The sequence below is a fragment of the Apteryx mantelli genome, chromosome 1 (genome assembly GCF_036417845.1).
Source record: "Apteryx mantelli isolate bAptMan1 chromosome 1, bAptMan1.hap1, whole genome shotgun sequence".
In the NCBI taxonomy this organism is placed as follows: domain Eukaryota; kingdom Metazoa; phylum Chordata; class Aves; order Apterygiformes; family Apterygidae; genus Apteryx; species Apteryx mantelli.
Genome location: NC_089978.1, coordinates 193,276,201 through 193,293,202, shown reverse-complemented (window position 1 = coordinate 193,293,202; position 17,002 = coordinate 193,276,201). Strand labels below are relative to the sequence as shown.

The window sequence follows — 17,002 nt, the reverse complement described above, 5'->3', positions numbered from 1 at the left end:
TGGTTAAAAAATACGATATTAAGAATAAAAGACAGTTTATAGTACTTTGCAGGACATCAGCAATGGAAACCCAAAGCACCTGTAACAAGGCCTATGATGTTCAATATTTTCAAAAATGGTCTGGAAAGGGGAGTGAGCTATGATGTCACATTTTCTGTAACACTAAATTACTGAAGGAAGCAAAGAGGAGGGTTGACTGTGAAGAACTGGAGGAGGACATTCTAATACTGAATGTGGAGTGATAAACAGCTGATAATATTTAATGCAGAGAAATAAACTGATGTAAGTCTACAGAGAAGTAACAATGTTAAACACAGAATGATGGGCTTTGAACTTCTATTTAGAAATGAGAATTTGCAGTTGTAGATGATCATCCTGTGAAAATGTCAGCTCAGTTTTCAGTACCAGTCAGACTGAACAGAAAGAAGAGCTAAGAAAGGAGTAAAAAAACATAACAAAACCATCATTATGCCACAGTATAAATTCAGCCGCAACAGTGTCCAGACTGTTGTATGGCATACACCTCTTTCTCCCTTTCCCTCCCTAACCCGAAAAGGATATAGTAGACCTGGAAAACATTCAGAGAAAAACAGAAGGAATAATCAAAAGTACAGACAGCTTCCATATAGGGAACAGCTACGCACACTAGACTCTACAGGCTGGAAAAGAGATGATTGACAGCGACATCAAAAAGGTCTAAAACTCATGAATGGCACAGAGGAGTGTAAGGGTTAACAAATGAAGCTACCAGACCCAGGTCACTCTTTTTGGTACTGTTAGGTTAGTTTGAACCTCAAATCCAACTGTGAGCTGCCCACTCACATGCTAAAACATGTCTCTTATCACTGTCTCTAGCATAATGCATGGAGAGTTTCTTGCATGAGAAAGGTTAAAAGCATTTAAAAAACAAGTCAATAAGCAAGCTAGAAATCAGTGCCTTCCCAGAGGCCAAAAGGCACTAATAACTACAAATGGTTAGAGCCAGCTGAAAGGAAGAGGAGGCACTGTTATGGCTCATTTTTAGGGACTTCCAGGCCCCCAGCTGCTGCAACCTCTTTCTTCTGCCATAGCCATGACCATTCCCACAAACCACATCCATTCCCCTCCTCACTCCTCGTCTTTCACTGTGTGGTCACACGCCTACAATGGGATCTCTTCTCCTCCTGTAAATTAGATGACCCCAAAAGCATATTCACTGATGTTCAGCTCCTTATCTGTCACTAATGAATGAAACAATCATCAAACAGAGAGGCCTTGGTCCTAGGAAGTCCAGCAGAGAGATTAATGGACTGCCCTGTAAGTACTGGAGAGTGGCTTCTCCCCCCGGCACTGCTGGAGGAAGTACTAAATGCTGATCTCAGCCAGGATACTGGTGTGGCTGGTTACTGCTGGAGAAAAGAGATCTGTGGCTTAGCATACATAGCAGATATTGTGCTGCCACCCACTCTGAACATGCCCTTGTACTTGGAGAGAGCAGGTGTGGAAAGGCAAGAGGCCACCTTCCTCTTTTCAACAGGTAATGAGCTCTTTTCAATGGTGATGGGTAAAAAGTCCTACTCCTGATATGAAATCATTGTGTACCGTATAGGCTACACTGTACCTGAAAGGGGTGGTGTCCCCTTTCAGAGTTTTGAAACCTCATATACACAAGCTGACAGTAGCTTCCCCACAAATAAAGCTGTTCCTTCTGGCCTTGCAAGCTTCCTGCAGTATCTGAGTCCCATACCTCAGTATATCCTCATCCAACACTGCAGTGATATCCTCATAGATGTACTTGCCATAGCTCACCTTGCAGAAAGTTCAAGTGATGACCAGGGTGACAGGTTCAGAGTGCTAAATCGCTTAGGCTTAGCATGGCAGCACTATTACATACGGAGGGACTTGTTAAGTTTTCTGTAAAATAACACATAAACAGTCTTTCAGATAGAAATATCAAAACTATAATCTTGAGCAGTCCTATCATTAATGATATCTTTCATAATACTTTTCATAACTGGAGGGATAATGTATTACTGTCCTGCTAAAACTTCAGTTTGAGTAATTACATGTTGACTACTTAAATTGCCTCTCTGTATCAATGAATATATATTCTTCTCTATGTTTTTGACTGTTATATAGTTCACATATTAATTACAATTACATTTTACTTCAACCACATCATTGTTCCTCAGTGGCGAAGAAACAAATCCTATGTCACAGTGCGCCACAGATATCAATATTCATTTTTAAAACCCATCTTCTGCTGCATTTAAGTGGATTAATCTCTTACTTCTAAAATTACATGAAAGATCTAACACAAACACTTTTCTAATTAATCAAAATACAGAATGTCAAAGATTATAAAAAGTTGCATTGAATATACATTTTATACCCCCCAGGGTTCAGGAAAATTCAGTGATACCTAAGGTCCTACACAATACTCACTAATAAGTTTTCTTAAAATAGATTTAGAAATTCCACCCAAAACTTACTGAACAGAAGTGACATTGTTAAACACAGATGTACTCAGAAATTAGAAGAAGCTGCATTAGCAAGTACTTAACTGACCCCCTTTCTGCACATGTATTACAGCACAATCTTAAAAATTATTAAAAATAACGTATGGACATTTGGTGAGTTAATATTTTTTTTAATTTAACTTATCATGTTGGTAAATTTAAAGTTTGATCTGCTACTTTAATAAGCCATTATGATGAAAAAATTTCCGAAGAGTTCCAACCTTGTAATACTATTTTTATATTACACTGCTAATGTAACAGGACTATGTTTTAATAATTTGAGGAAAATTTCAACTCCTAATACATAAATAGTTCTGCAGCAAGCATAACTCTTCCATGTGCTAGATTATACAAAACACACACTCTCGTACGAAGATTTATTCACAGAAAAAGAAATAACAACAGCACTTTTCTTGGGATAGCTAAGACTTCTTTATATAGAGAAGATAAACTATTTTGTAGAAGTCTGTCCACATAATGCTACGTACCTGCCAAGGAGAAACACAGAATAGATATCTATATTAAAAAAGAAAAAAAAGGCAGCCTCTTTTGCTCCAACACTCTCCCAAGAGGAAAAAAAAAGATTTTTTCTGAAAACTGGTAATGCTCTACAGAATAAAAATTGCATTTCTAACTTCACACCGGTAAATGAACAGATTTTGTTGGAAGGAAAAATGTTGGAAGGAAATGCAACAAACATGGCTTAATGAATTATATCTGAAGTTCTTCCTGTGTCCTTAATTTTTATCAAATTTCTTTGTAATTAAAATTAATCATAACTTAATAGTAAAGCTTTTCTTCTGGAAGAAGCTGCCTGTACTCACTGTAAATCATACACTTATGAAGGTGCCTTAGGAAAAAATCTGCCTCCAGTCCAACTAAAGTACCTTTCTGCTATGTTTATTTTTATATATCATATACTTCATATACATATAAAATCACCGCACCTATTTCCTGGAAATTATGCATTCAGGCAAACAGAGCAGCAGACCACTACAAAAAGAAGTATTCTAAAAACTAACCAAATGATAACAAAGTTTGGAAAGACTAACAATTCAGGGGTGTTCAAAAAGAGGCAAAAGTATTCTTTAAGAAGTCGAATCCAGGTCATCTGATTTTATTTTAAAGTATTCCTATTTGCATTATTTTTGGCTTTAATAACTCAGTAAAATTATTTTCTTGTATTTGCATTTGATTATCAACAGCAATAAAAGCATGAAAATGGTATCTGTACATCGTGATGCCATGACATGACAGGGCCAGGGGTAATGATGGAAACTTGATCTTTTCTGCTTTTCCATCTTTTTTCCTCATAGAGTGGTTATGGAGAAAAGATGAAAACTCCAGGAAGTGAGGGCTCTGAGCAGGAGGACAAGGGGGTTTCACAATGCCGGTGCCTGGCGCAAGAAGACACAGAGCAGCTGAAAGAAAACCCTGATTAGAGCACTGCGAAAGGTGACCGCGAGGAAGGAGTAAGCTATGCAGTGCTGTGAGTGCAAATGATATACAAGGTGTTTCAAACATGTTCCAGAATGAATCTTCAGGAGATTTTGAGAGAGAACATCTAGATGCATACAAGACTTCAAGCATACATAAAAGGGATTAAGCGTGAGCTCTGCATACATGATTGTGTAAGTGAACTAACAGGTATATTTTCAAATCACTAATCCGCAAAGGATTGTAACTGTAACACAAAGATCTGGTTCATTAACAAATAAAAAGAAAAAAACATTGTAAGCTGTTATCCCTTTAAAATCATTTTCTTGTGGATCTTTCATAAAATGTCCTTTGCTTTCTTGAAAGATGTGTCTTTCTACATGACTTGGGTACACAGGTGTATCTCAAGGAAGTCCAACCATTTTTGCTAGCAGAAAACCTCAAAGTGTCAGTTTAACAAAATAGGATCTTCAGCTAAGAAAAATAAAATTCACGAATCAGTTTTTATCTACCCTATTACTCAAAAAGACTCTTTAGCAACAAAGATGCTCATGTTAACTATAATTGTAACAGTCACCAATATTGTATTATATTGTATTAACAGCTACATGCTATGCAGAGGGATAAAAACAGTAGTAAAGATACATGAGTATAAATCTAATCCTACTGGTCTCCTGTATCATTCTGTAACAAAATCAAATATATAACTTGCAGACAGTAACTCAAACTTTTATGAGGAAAAACTTGCATGAGTGATTAGAAGTGCCAAATAGAAAAGTAATTACATGCTTTTTAAAATTTTTTACTTGGCTGCAGTAAGTAATTGTTCCATAATACCCTGCTTGTGTCTTACCTACACTTTTCTCATATTCACTGTGATTTCTGGATAAGAACCTTAAATCACACGAAGAAATCTGAATTTGTCTTTTCAGAATAAACTGTATGCAGGTACCAATTGCCTGTAACTTTTGGGAACTCTGTCAATACTGCACAATTGCAGTCCATCTCTGAACATTCAGTAGGTTAATGTATGTCATCTCACAGTAAAAACAGAGGAGATATCTTCTATAATTATTTTTAATTACCTTTCATACAATATTGCCACAGCAATGTACCCTCTTACCCCAGTAATCTAAACAAATGGTAGAAGTCACAAAGAGTGCTCAAATAACATATCTCTGATTTTCACAAGATAACAAAACCCATTGGTTCATAGAGAAGCAACTGTGTTGGAATGAGTATAATCTATTTAATAGATTTCCAAAAAAAAATCAAGTTTTGAATAAAATGAAAGGGCACAAGTTAATTTAGCCATTTATACAAATCCTCATTTCGGCATCAGCGTTCATAAGAAATGAGCAAAGCAACTCCCATAGCAACCTCCTGCACTGTATGATGCACACACTACTCATGAAACACAAAACATTTTCTATCTGAAACATACAAATCAAAACATAATGGGAATGTGAATAGCTTTTATACTTTAAAAGCAATAAATTTTCTTGGACACAGGCATTTTTCTATTTTTATGCTCATCCTGTGACTTTCTTCAATAAATCAATCAATTTTACATGAATAAAATGGCCATCATACAAACACCTCAGGGCACTGTACAAACTCAATATAAAATAAATACAGTAAAATATTAATAAGCTAAGCTACATATTTTTGCTTTGCAAAATATTAGCATATATTTTCTTTTAAAAGGGCTGATTGAAATACATATGGTAAGAGAATCATTGCAGGTAAGGACTTGACTTTAAAAATGCATGATGTGATTACTTTTGCCAGTAACATCATTTGCTTTGGTTCTTGCAGTGCGAATTAATTTTAATTTATGACAATTCATTGAAAACCATTCCAAGGAAATTCAAGCCAGGAATATAAGTCAAATCCAATGTCCCAGAAGGAAAATCTTTCCATTGACCCATTAGGACTCATTATAAACAGTCAGCTAACATATAGGGTCTATTCCTAAACTGCTTGTATTTTTATACATAATCAGCAGTGCAAACACATAGTCTCTAACCCTGAAAAAATAAGCATCCTCCCCTACAAAATCAGGATTATGAAACACACAAAAACTTTAATTTAAATTCCACAGAGAATTGACTACATAATGTCTTGAGTTGAACTTTTAGTTTCTGCATCTCACTGTGTTACAAAAAAGGGCTTCTCCTTGCAGAAAACTAGTTTATTTGTTTTTATCTTTCTATCAAAATATTAATGTAGCTATGGTAACGATATGCTTTAACTATTTAGTTTATATCTTTTTAGGCCAAGTGGACCAATCCCCATTTACCCTCAAATTCTCTGTAGTGTATCACACTTGTCAGAACAGCACTCACTAATGAGAGCAGAGTTAAAAAGGAGCTATCTTTCTTTAACCACCTGAGCAATTACTCTCCAAGATGTGTTTCTCCCTTCACTCCAAAAAAGCCCAGACTAACAGATGTCACATGGTTCACATTGATTTTTCCCCTCGATCACAAATAAATATCTCCACAAAAAAACAGTACTATAGATTATTTACTGCTTGCCTTTACAGAATCAGAATACTGGGCTTTTTGCTGGTATCTTGAAGGATATTTGCATGTCATAAGATAGTGAAAAATGATTGCATATATTCTACGTAGAGACTGGTAGCCCTAAAAGTGGGACATTAAGAAAGCAATAATGGATGTTTTTTACTTTACTTAATGTAAAAATCCTCTACTGCTATAGATCTGCTCCCCAAAATAACATGCTTCAAAACTCTTTCCTATACTACCGCAATGTATGTAGCAGCATCCCAACTATTAAGCCTTTAAAGCTTCTAGGTCTTTAAAAATAAGTCAAAACATGACAAAATCTAAACAGTCATGCTCCTTGCTTGTTCTTCTTCAGAAGACAAACGCTGTCACAAGGGTTAACAGTTTTCTACATGAAAGACTACACTACAAAGAATTGATCTCAGTTGCATTGTACCAAACAGCTATACAAATGAGGAATAAAACTTCTTGGAAAAAGAAGAAAAGATTTCTGCTTACAACTTTCACAATTTCATATTAGAAATGAGAAAATTATCTGTTGTAAACTAAGAGATGTAAACATGAGCAATGGTAACAGAGAAATGCACTGCAAAAAGCAGAAGGGGAAAACAAGAGTAAGCTCTGGATGCCAGGATAGGCACCTGGTGGAAGGAAAAAATTACGAAAGCATAAGTAAGAGTTCTGGCAGACAAACATGCTATTGCCATGTGTCCTGGGGTGAAGACTCTTGTTGCTTTGGGATAGTTCTGGGTGCACATGTGCCTATGCAAGTGCATGAACAGAACACATACACTTCTGGTACAGTAAACAAAAAAAATCAAGTTAGCTGGTATTTAAAGCAACATTTAAGCATACAGATGGGCAGTCACACCACAGCAGATGTACTTCAGATGTTGCTCAGCAGTAGCTCTTCCACCTGCCCTTATCCTGAGTCTTGTGCAGTGACAATTGGAAAAACGCAAGCAGCTGGAGTTTAAGAAATAAAAGATGGCGACAGGAAAAAAGAAGGAAAGACAGATGATGGAGAAGAAGAACAAATGAATGGGGATAATAAAAGAATAAACATGGAGCAAATGCTGAAGTGCTGATAAAGCCAAGCACTAATATGCTGGTGTCAACTGTAAAGCAAAAGAGATTAAAGTCATGGGCTATTGATAACATGAAGCATTTATTTAAATATAATCCTGTTGACTGTAACTGTAATGTAAAAAGGACCTTTGGAAAAATGCCTGCCAGCAGGCATACACAGGCCTTGTGTTGCAGTAGTTGTATACAGCCTGTAGGAATTTTAAACAGTCCTTGATTTTAAGCAATCGAAGCTTTTCAATGAAATGCAAAAATAAATTTAGTATCATGTGTTGTTACCATTAAAAGTTATAGAGTAAGACAGCATTTTATGGAATATTACAAGATGGAAGAGGTTTCTAGGAGAGTGCAACACTGATGTAATCAGCTACTCATGACTACTGACATTTCCATGATTTCAGCAGAGAAGATTTAAAGTCAAAACTGAGCACTTCTGAAATTTGCGGATTTCACAACTGGGATTTTTGCAATGATCTTATATCTGTGATTCCCTCTCCCACTGCATACCTTTCAGTAGACATGTTATAAAGTGAAATATATAAGTGGGATCACTTCAGCTTCTCTGGCTCAGAGGTCTGTTGACTCTACCGATTGCAATAAAACTCTTCACCTGAGACAAGTAAACAAGACCTGGACCTTGAGTTTGTAATATTCAAAACACTCTGTAGGAGCCTTCCTAAGTATTCAAGACATCCATTAAAAACAGAGTAACTTATTACATTGCAGAGAACAGGAAATATTCTTCCTCTCAGTAACTTCGCGAACTTGACAGGCTCTACTCAGTTGCCCACAGAGCATCTCATGTCCCAGGTAATCCCATCTGGCCTCTGGCTGTCAGTTCAGAAGGGTGTAGGGCTCCTGGGTCTTATCTGCCAGCATTCTGAGGGTATCTCAGATATTGCAGGACACAGAACCCAAGTATAAAGAGATCTTGCTATGTTCAGCAGGTTTTACATTATTTTTACAAGGCCTTAGTAGTGAGCAGTTACAGCAACACTTAAATCAGCTCAGGTAAGTTCTCATATTTGGAAGTTTATCTGAAGCTTAACCAAAGAATTCCTTAGTTACCCTTGCTCTTTCTGCATCTTATCTACTTCTTTTTATTTTGAACCTAAAAATTACTTTCCTGATGCCAAACTCTCTATATGATCTATTTGATCTTTAGCCCAACTAATTCATATAAAATACATACTAATGTGTTTAATGTCTATACAAAACCCAATGCAAACACACCAGTTTTGCTCACAAATCCAACTTTATTTTGTCATGTGCCAGACAGCTACTGAAGCAGTGCTCATTGACACACAGCAAAAAAATATATATTTGCAATATATTTTTAATCTTTTCCATTGCCAAAGTCAATAAGCTCTGACCAAAACTATTATGGTTAATTCTATTTTTTTCTCCTTCAATCGCTCAAGTGTAAAATAGAGGGATTTTATTTGGTATTAAGTGTTAATTCCAAAGCAAGTTTAAATACAGAGTGGCTAGTGCACCCCCACATTGTTGTATGTGAAGAGAATCACAAAGCAACAGGCGACTTGCGTTGTCTGACTGACTGGGGCTATTCTATGAGGTGAAAGTTCAGTACTGCAGTTTCATCTAGTAACTAAAAATATCAATTTCAACATTCCCATAAAAGTGAAGTATGCTAATTTTTTGAAACATATTTTACCTTAAAAATTTTGAAGCAAGGAGAAGTGGAAGATACATTTTCTACAGTTTCTGTGTTTCTCCTCCTTTTGTGACACGCTGTTTCTCTGCACCACTTAGATGGAGTGGAAAAATCCTCTAGCTGCAGGAACTGTAAAAACTTCAGATGGCCAATGCAAATAATGGGCTAATTATCTCCATTTACCGATTAGTAACACTAACATATATTGCATTTATTGAATTCTAAAGTGTGTTCTTATGTGTTCTTATTAACTTGATTATGAAATCAAATGTGAGAACCCCAAAACAAATCAGAAATGTTTACACACAGAAATTTTTGAAATAGGATGTACTGTTAGATTATGATTCATAATATTTTTCCATTTTAGAGGATCATTACAAACCTACAACTACAAAAGCAAATAATATACTGGCAAACTCTGCAGCTGCCAATATGGCCTCCAAGCTAGAAATGCTTTGCTATGCACTGAAATGTCCATCATGCTCAGATGTATTCTAGGACCGTACAGTCTCTCTGAACAAAAGGCAACTTAGAGATATATGAATACGATGCTACGAGATGTAATTTCCTGTATCTTAAATAAAGTTGCTGTAGCACAAAGAAGAGCAACTAAATCTAGTATTAGAATTCTTCACGTTGTCCATAGGCATATTCTACTGAGAGTGAACAAGTGTCTTATGCAATTACATTTGAAGACTTTTCACTAAGTGATACTCATATGGTATACTCTATTTTTTCCTGCCTACTCTTCTTAGTTTTATTTTGACCCACAGATCCTAGGATGAATGTAATAAAAGAGAACAGAGGACACACGTCTTCTAAGAACATAGTTTCTTTATTTCTTTTGAGCAGTTGTCCATGTGCTTTGTTTATAACTCTAGAAATGTACCCAGATGCTATACAAGCACCATCTCCAAATCCTAGGAGAACAAGAGCTTCAAGATTGCTTTCCCAAATGCAGTTTCTGACCTGGTGGAGCAGTACAGAGGAGTATATCTGCTGGAATGTACCTTAGATATGGCACGACAATCCACTATCGCTTTTATAACATATCATGGCATGATTACAGCACGGTCAGGGATGCATCCAGACAGTCTGTTTGGAGATGATACAGGATCAAAGAGTGACCCGAAAGAATGTTGTTTTGGCTGGCAAAAGGTGAGAGATTTACAGCAGAATATGGATTACCCTCTTTGCCCTCCCATACTGAGCGTTTTCCCATACGAAAAACAAACAAAAAAAAACAAAGGACACCCTGCATAAACTACAAACAGGAACTTGGGTGAGTCCTCAAGGAAACCTCTGTCCACAGGACACACAGACGGGCATGGGGAGGAGGTCAGGAATCCCCATTAGCACACAAGGGCGGCTGGATCTCCTGTCAGTAACAGATACATCCTGTCCTGTCACAAAAGTGAGGCAGCTGCCCAGAAAGCTGTCTTCACGGCTAGCACAGTGTGAAACACCAGCACAGTACACAAAAGTAACTGCATCAGCTGCAAGGAATAAGTTGAGATTTGACAGTGAGATCAAATTCCTCATCAAAGCAAAACTTTGCTTTTCTTTTTGAATATCTTTATAAACTTCACAAAGAATAGAAAAAGATCAACTAACCCTTTCAAAAGGAGCACAGATCAGCACAGATCACCCCATTTCACCTCAGGAATGCAGTACATGACTGCAGGGACACAGGTGTCCTGAAGAGCCAGAAAAGTCATTCTCTGTAATGTTAACAACTTAACAACTTAAACTCTTTCACACAGGATTTGTGTTTGTGTGCATGTGCATGTGTGTGTACTTTCTGTGGTGTTACCTATGCCTCTACAGTGCCCTTCCTCACTGCAGATCTAAGGGTATCAGTAGGATACGAGGGATCTGTGACAGGTAAGCACATATGAGAAACCAGAACTAACACAGTCATTCTGGGGCCAGCAATGTTAAGGTTGGAAGCATCTCACCCAACTTTGCTAGTGCTAGTATCAGATGTGATGGGTGAGCTTACACTACATTTCCCATTCCATTCACGGTATGAGAAAGTCATGAGACAAGAATGCTGAATTTAAATCTCTTCTAGGCCACAAGATACAGTTGTCCTGCTGTTGTGAGAAGTTAACAGGTTGAGCACAGAGTGACCACAAACAAAAAAGGTATCACAGTGGACCTAGTCCTTAACTTCCGATTTCCAGTTCTGAAAAATCCGTACTTAAAAAGACCACGTTGTCAGAGACTATAAAGCATCAGAAAGCTGAGCATAAATATATTCTCTGGTTTTGATGTATTTGCAGCTCTTCCATAGACCAATTAAACTCTTTCCACAAGGAAAAGACCTTGTTTTACTCTGCCTCTTGTTGGAGAACATTAATGTGATGCTTAGAGATGTGCACCAAAGTGATTCACAGATTCTGCAAATTGCCTTAGCTACAAAAGAACGTATTTCTCATCGAGAATAAAGGCGCTGAGCTTGGAGGTACTCCATGTGGGCTTTCCAGCCTTTTAATGAGGTAACTCAAACTGCCAGGAATGGCAAGGGAAAAAAGGTCTCTGCTGCAGACACTTTTTGGATCTTTTCACTGTACCAGAGAGGATAACCTTAGTAGGCCACACCTAGAAGACATTCAGAGCTCCCACTTAGAACTGACGACTCACTGTCCTACGTGCTATACAAATAGTAGAAATACAATTTCCCAGAGGCAGAGGCTAACAGAAACAAAAACAGAAGAAAGACAGAAGCAAGGATACAACATGCTATCGGCAATCAAGTGCAGGCACAATATTACTTATTGGTAACAGCTAATTTCCTTACATGTTTGCTTAGGCTTGAAAAAAAATTTATAAAAATTATGTAATTTATTGAAATGCTCATTACTTTTTTGATATTCCTTTTTTATAGGTCATATAGACCTTTAGTTATATGGATATATTTTACTGATATTTCCACTTCCATTTTTTCTTGTTACTACTGTTAACAATAGTAAAAGTATTCATTACTTCTCTTTATGTTAACAACTTAACAATTTAAACTGTTTCATACTTTTGCCTTTCAGTTCTCTAATACTCAATTTTCTAATAATTCTTCTCTACTCAAATGTTTAAAAATTAACTTGTTACAGTGTTCATAAATTTTACATGTTGTGTGTTGTTTTGCATAATTGTTTCAAAAAGTACTTATATTTGAAAACAAACAAAATAATACCTAAAGCTTGTCAAACAAACCAAATGTTTGCTATGATGCAGTCAGTAATTTTGAAAGAGATTTCCTCCAAATCTCTATGATTCATTAGGATTTTGATCATTACGTTTTAAAATATTTCATTTAAATGACAGGTTTACAACACACTGTCATAAAATTAAAATCTAAGCTATTGTAAGAACTGCTTACCAGCATAACCACAAACACAAGTCAGGAGTGAAAAATGCTGCTGTCACCCATCAACAAACAGTAGATATTATTATATGTGTGATTTTTTCTGTTATCTTTAACAAAGATAAAATTGAACAATATATATTTTATATACAAATAATGTGACATACCACCAAGCTCTCCAGTTTTGCATATTTTCATGGTTGAAGAATAAACTCCAGAAAATATTAACCACCCACAGAGATCACCTTGACGTGCTTTTGCTGCAGAAAATAGAACATTATACAAACTACTGAAGCCTGAAGCATACTCAAAACATCACATCCTATTTGTAAAATGCACAGGAAGAATAAAGGGATCAGTAAGAACATTTAAAAAGTAATGTGTTATATTCATTTTTAACTCCAGAAAACAAAAGGGCCTTCTCAAGAACAGGCATACGTATTTTGCAACAAGCTCAGACTACGCCGAACATATCTGCTAGCCAAATTCTGATTAGTTTCACCTATGTAATCTCAAAGACATTAAAGAATAAATTTAAGCTATACCTGTATAAAATGCATATGTCTGATACAAATACCAGAGGACAACACATGTCCTTACATAAAAAACAGGCAATCACATCAGAATTTCCCAAATCCATATTTGAAAGGGACTGAGTAATCAATTTAACTTTCTTTGAAGGACAATAACATTTGTAAAAGCCTCTTTGTTAGATATAAACGAAAAAATCCCATTGCATCTCCAACTGCCTGTTCTTGAATTTAGAGAAACTAATACTGAAGTTTCAGGATGTACTTCTCCCTCACAGATTCATTCAGACTGCCACAGGTCTTCTGGCCCTAAAGAAACGGAAGGACTCAACCAAGTTAAAATCCAGGTTATGATTTTAAATAAAATTTTTAAAGGAAAGTGTAAAGAAAAATACGGCATTATACCTGTGATAGTAAAAAGCATAACTCGGTGACTCAGAAGAATCCTTCCAGTCTTAGGTTCTGAGGCCAATATGCAAATGCATGGGGAAATCAGGCTGAATGTTAGCATGCACAGAGAAAGGATAGAGGGAAAAATGAATGTGTGAAAGTAATACAGTTATAATGCGGACAAATACGCTAACATCTTCTAATAACAGGCATACACGAAGATCCTTTATTTGTCACGACTTGTGCTTTGCTTCATATATGGAAAAGGAAAAATATGATTTGTTGCACTATATTGAATGTTCTACTAAATGCTCTAACTATAACTTCAGAAACTCAATGAAGAGGAGAAACATGCTACAGATAGGCATGTTTCAAGAAAATATGATTCAGCAAGAGAGAAGACATCTATTGGCATAACAGCTAATAAAATCACAGCAAATAAATAGGGAAAAGACTTACTAATTCATGTAGTGTATTTCACTGGAAAGACATTATTCTTCCTGTTTTCTAATAAAGTAACTTGAGAGTCTTCAGCAACTTTTCTTGGGACACTCCAAAGAGTGTATTAGATAACACTAGCTAGAAATGTTGTCAAAAGCATTTCTGGTATTTTTATCGCAATAAGGTCTTTCTGTGCTGGCATCATTTAAATAAAAGATAGATAGATAGACAAACAGACAGACAGTGACACAAATGTGTCATCTGTTTCAGCTTGCTTAACATCTTTGTTACACTCTAAGTCTCATACAACCTTCACTAAAATTAGTATGAAGATGCCTTCTTCAGTCCATTGTAAATTATTAGCCTCTTTATCTGACAACAGATAAACCCCTTGAGGATCTGGCACTCAGTGTCACTACTGAAGGGCAAACTGGACACTTCCCACACTTTAATATCCTCTTTTAACAGCTTTGGTGCCGGAACAAACCCCTTCCTACTGCCACAATTTTTGGAAACAATTCACATTTTCCCTGGTTTGGAAAGAATTATATATTCCAAGTTATTACTATTAACATTGCCTCTGTCTACCCAAATCACCTCTTTTGAAGTGCCTACTATTCTTTGTACACCTGGGGAGTAAGAAGACAGAGACTTTAAGATCAATAAACTGCAGCAGCAGAAGTAAGGACAGGACTGACGAACAGAAGGAGCTGACACAACGTTCAAGGAGAAGACTGACAAATTTCTGGAGGGTACATCTTAGATTTGTACGGAAATTGTACAAGAAAATCATTGTTCCACTGTATGTTTCATGCATTGTACAGATGGCAAAACAGATTTCCCAAATCACTAGAACAACAGGTAGGTGAACTAAAATAAGGCTCTCTAGTCACAGAACTCTTTAAGGTGCCCTCTGCATGTTTTTATGTGATCCGGTTGTTTTATTCCTGTGACTGTCACACTGTGTATGTTGTAAAAACTAGTAAAGTTCAAAGGTTTACTGTAGGAATCTGATGGGGAACAGGCTGGGTACTCCAATTACGTATTTTCGCTTATGTATTTTCTGGATCATGGATCAGCTTAAGTGCATTTGTGATTACACTGAGTTTTGCATCACATTCTCCCTACCACATTCCAGCTGTACACCTCTCCCACGTTATGTGTCAGATACTGCAGACTGTAAAGATCTGTGAGATGTGACCTGTTATTTGGGGCCATATTTTCAAACATATTTAGGCACTTAATGGAATTTGCAAATAGAGATTTAAAAGCATCCCAAAACACTATCTACTAACCTCATCTCAGTCAGTGGCTTTCAGTTCCTAACCTGTTCACGTATTGTTGAAAATTCTGCAGAATACCTAACTGCATATCTAGGCATCTTTAAATATCTGGTCATGGAGGCTAAGCATAACAAGTCATGTGACCTGGAGCCTTGCTACAGTATAAATCTTGAACAATAACAATAACAATGTTACAGTAGCATTATATTTCTCCCACTACAGAAAAAAATGCAATGTGGTCACACTTCATCAACTGGTCTCTCTAGCCAAAAGTGGGAACACTATCACAGACTGAGGGAAGAGTGGCAGCAATAGAACCATGCCAAATGCTGCTGCCCCACAAATCTCTGAATCCCCAAAGTCAGAATATCATATTTGTGTTGTGCATTGATTACACAAATTTGAGCTAAAAGAAGTCATACTTGAACAAGCCTGGTTCCTGAAATATCTTTTCATACCCAAGTAATTCTTAAACTATATGAGATTGATTACAATTTTCTCTCAGATGCATGGTATTTTCTAAACATTTGTCTGCTTTTTGCCTTCTCCTTTCCTTTCTTCTCTCATGAAATAAACTGACCAAAGTAGTCTTCAGGATACTTTCAAAAACTGAAATTAACACATTCCATAGTGGCACAGGATTTCACAATAATCGGATGATTTTTTGTAAGGGCTTGTGTCTGTTATTTTCAGTGAAAAAAAGTTATTTTTCAGAAAGAAAAATAAAGCAAAATAATGTAAATAATAAAATAAAAAACAATGTAAAAACATAAGAAATTTCACAAGCACATTCTGGCAGCAATACCCACTACTTGGGAAGTTTATAGGTTCCAGGAAAAAGGAACCACTTAGAACAGATCCCCTGTAAATTCCAATCACACTTGTGGTTTTTAGAATACATCTCATGCATTTTGGCAAAGTTCCACTCTCCATGTGAATTCCAAAAGCACAGTACTGAGCAAAGCAGGTGTATGAACAGTTTTATGAAGTAAAATTCTATGAGCAATTAGCTGCTGAAGTGTCATCAGTCAGATACTGAGAGCTCTTTCACAAGCATTGTCACTGCACTCTTAGCAAATCCTCAATGTAGTCATTAGGGAAGAAGAAAATTGAGACTTATCTCGACAGAAGTGGCACACAAAGCATTTAGAAAAAGCTGCACACAAAACGTAGTGCAACGAGTTCAATTATCTCTTTATGCTACAGTATGAGCACACAAAATGTGAAAATACTAGGGAAATATTACAAATACTGAGATGCAGTTTGTGCAGTACGGATAGCAGTTAGGTAACGAACATTACAATCCATATTTGAGCACTGTGGTGGAGAAAAAAGTGCAGGAAACCTGAGGGTGCCATGTCCTGGTAAGTAATTTTGTTTGGAGGAATAAGTTGGACCCCCAGACGCAGATCCAGTATTGGTATAAAATGGCAAAAAATACATTCACTTTTTTAACCTTTTTTTGAAGTTCTGGTGCTCACTTTAATCTTCACATATATTTTACACATTTGAGTAAAGACAGCTGAAATAAAATCTTCTTTTTACCATAAATATACCTCAGCAGTTCATAAAAAAATAGTATTTAACAACATTTGAAAATACTGAAGGCAATTTAAAACAAGCTCGTGCCACATTTGTAAACGCCAATGCCAGATTAATGCCAGATGCTAGAATCACAAGCCAGGACAGTGACTCCCCAGTGCTATTCAAATACTGGTAGACCACATTATACTTTCTCAGACCTTTACATTGTGAAAGCTGTATGCA

The 17,002-nt window shown here is 36.4% G+C and overlaps 1 protein-coding gene across 5 annotated transcripts in view; it reads right to left on the bottom strand.

Annotated features, from left to right (window-relative positions):
• Nucleotides 1-17,002, bottom strand: part of FOXP2 (forkhead box P2) — a 454,906-nt gene that overhangs the window by 321,445 nt on the left and 116,459 nt on the right. The window contains exon 4 of one of the 5 annotated variants that reach the window (XM_067314922.1): nt 1,789-1,893. The exons of the other annotated variants lie outside the window; for them this stretch is intronic. The gene's annotated coding sequence lies outside the window, so the exon portion shown is untranslated. The remainder of the gene's footprint in view (nt 1-1,788; nt 1,894-17,002) is intronic. 5 annotated transcript variants of the gene reach the window in all.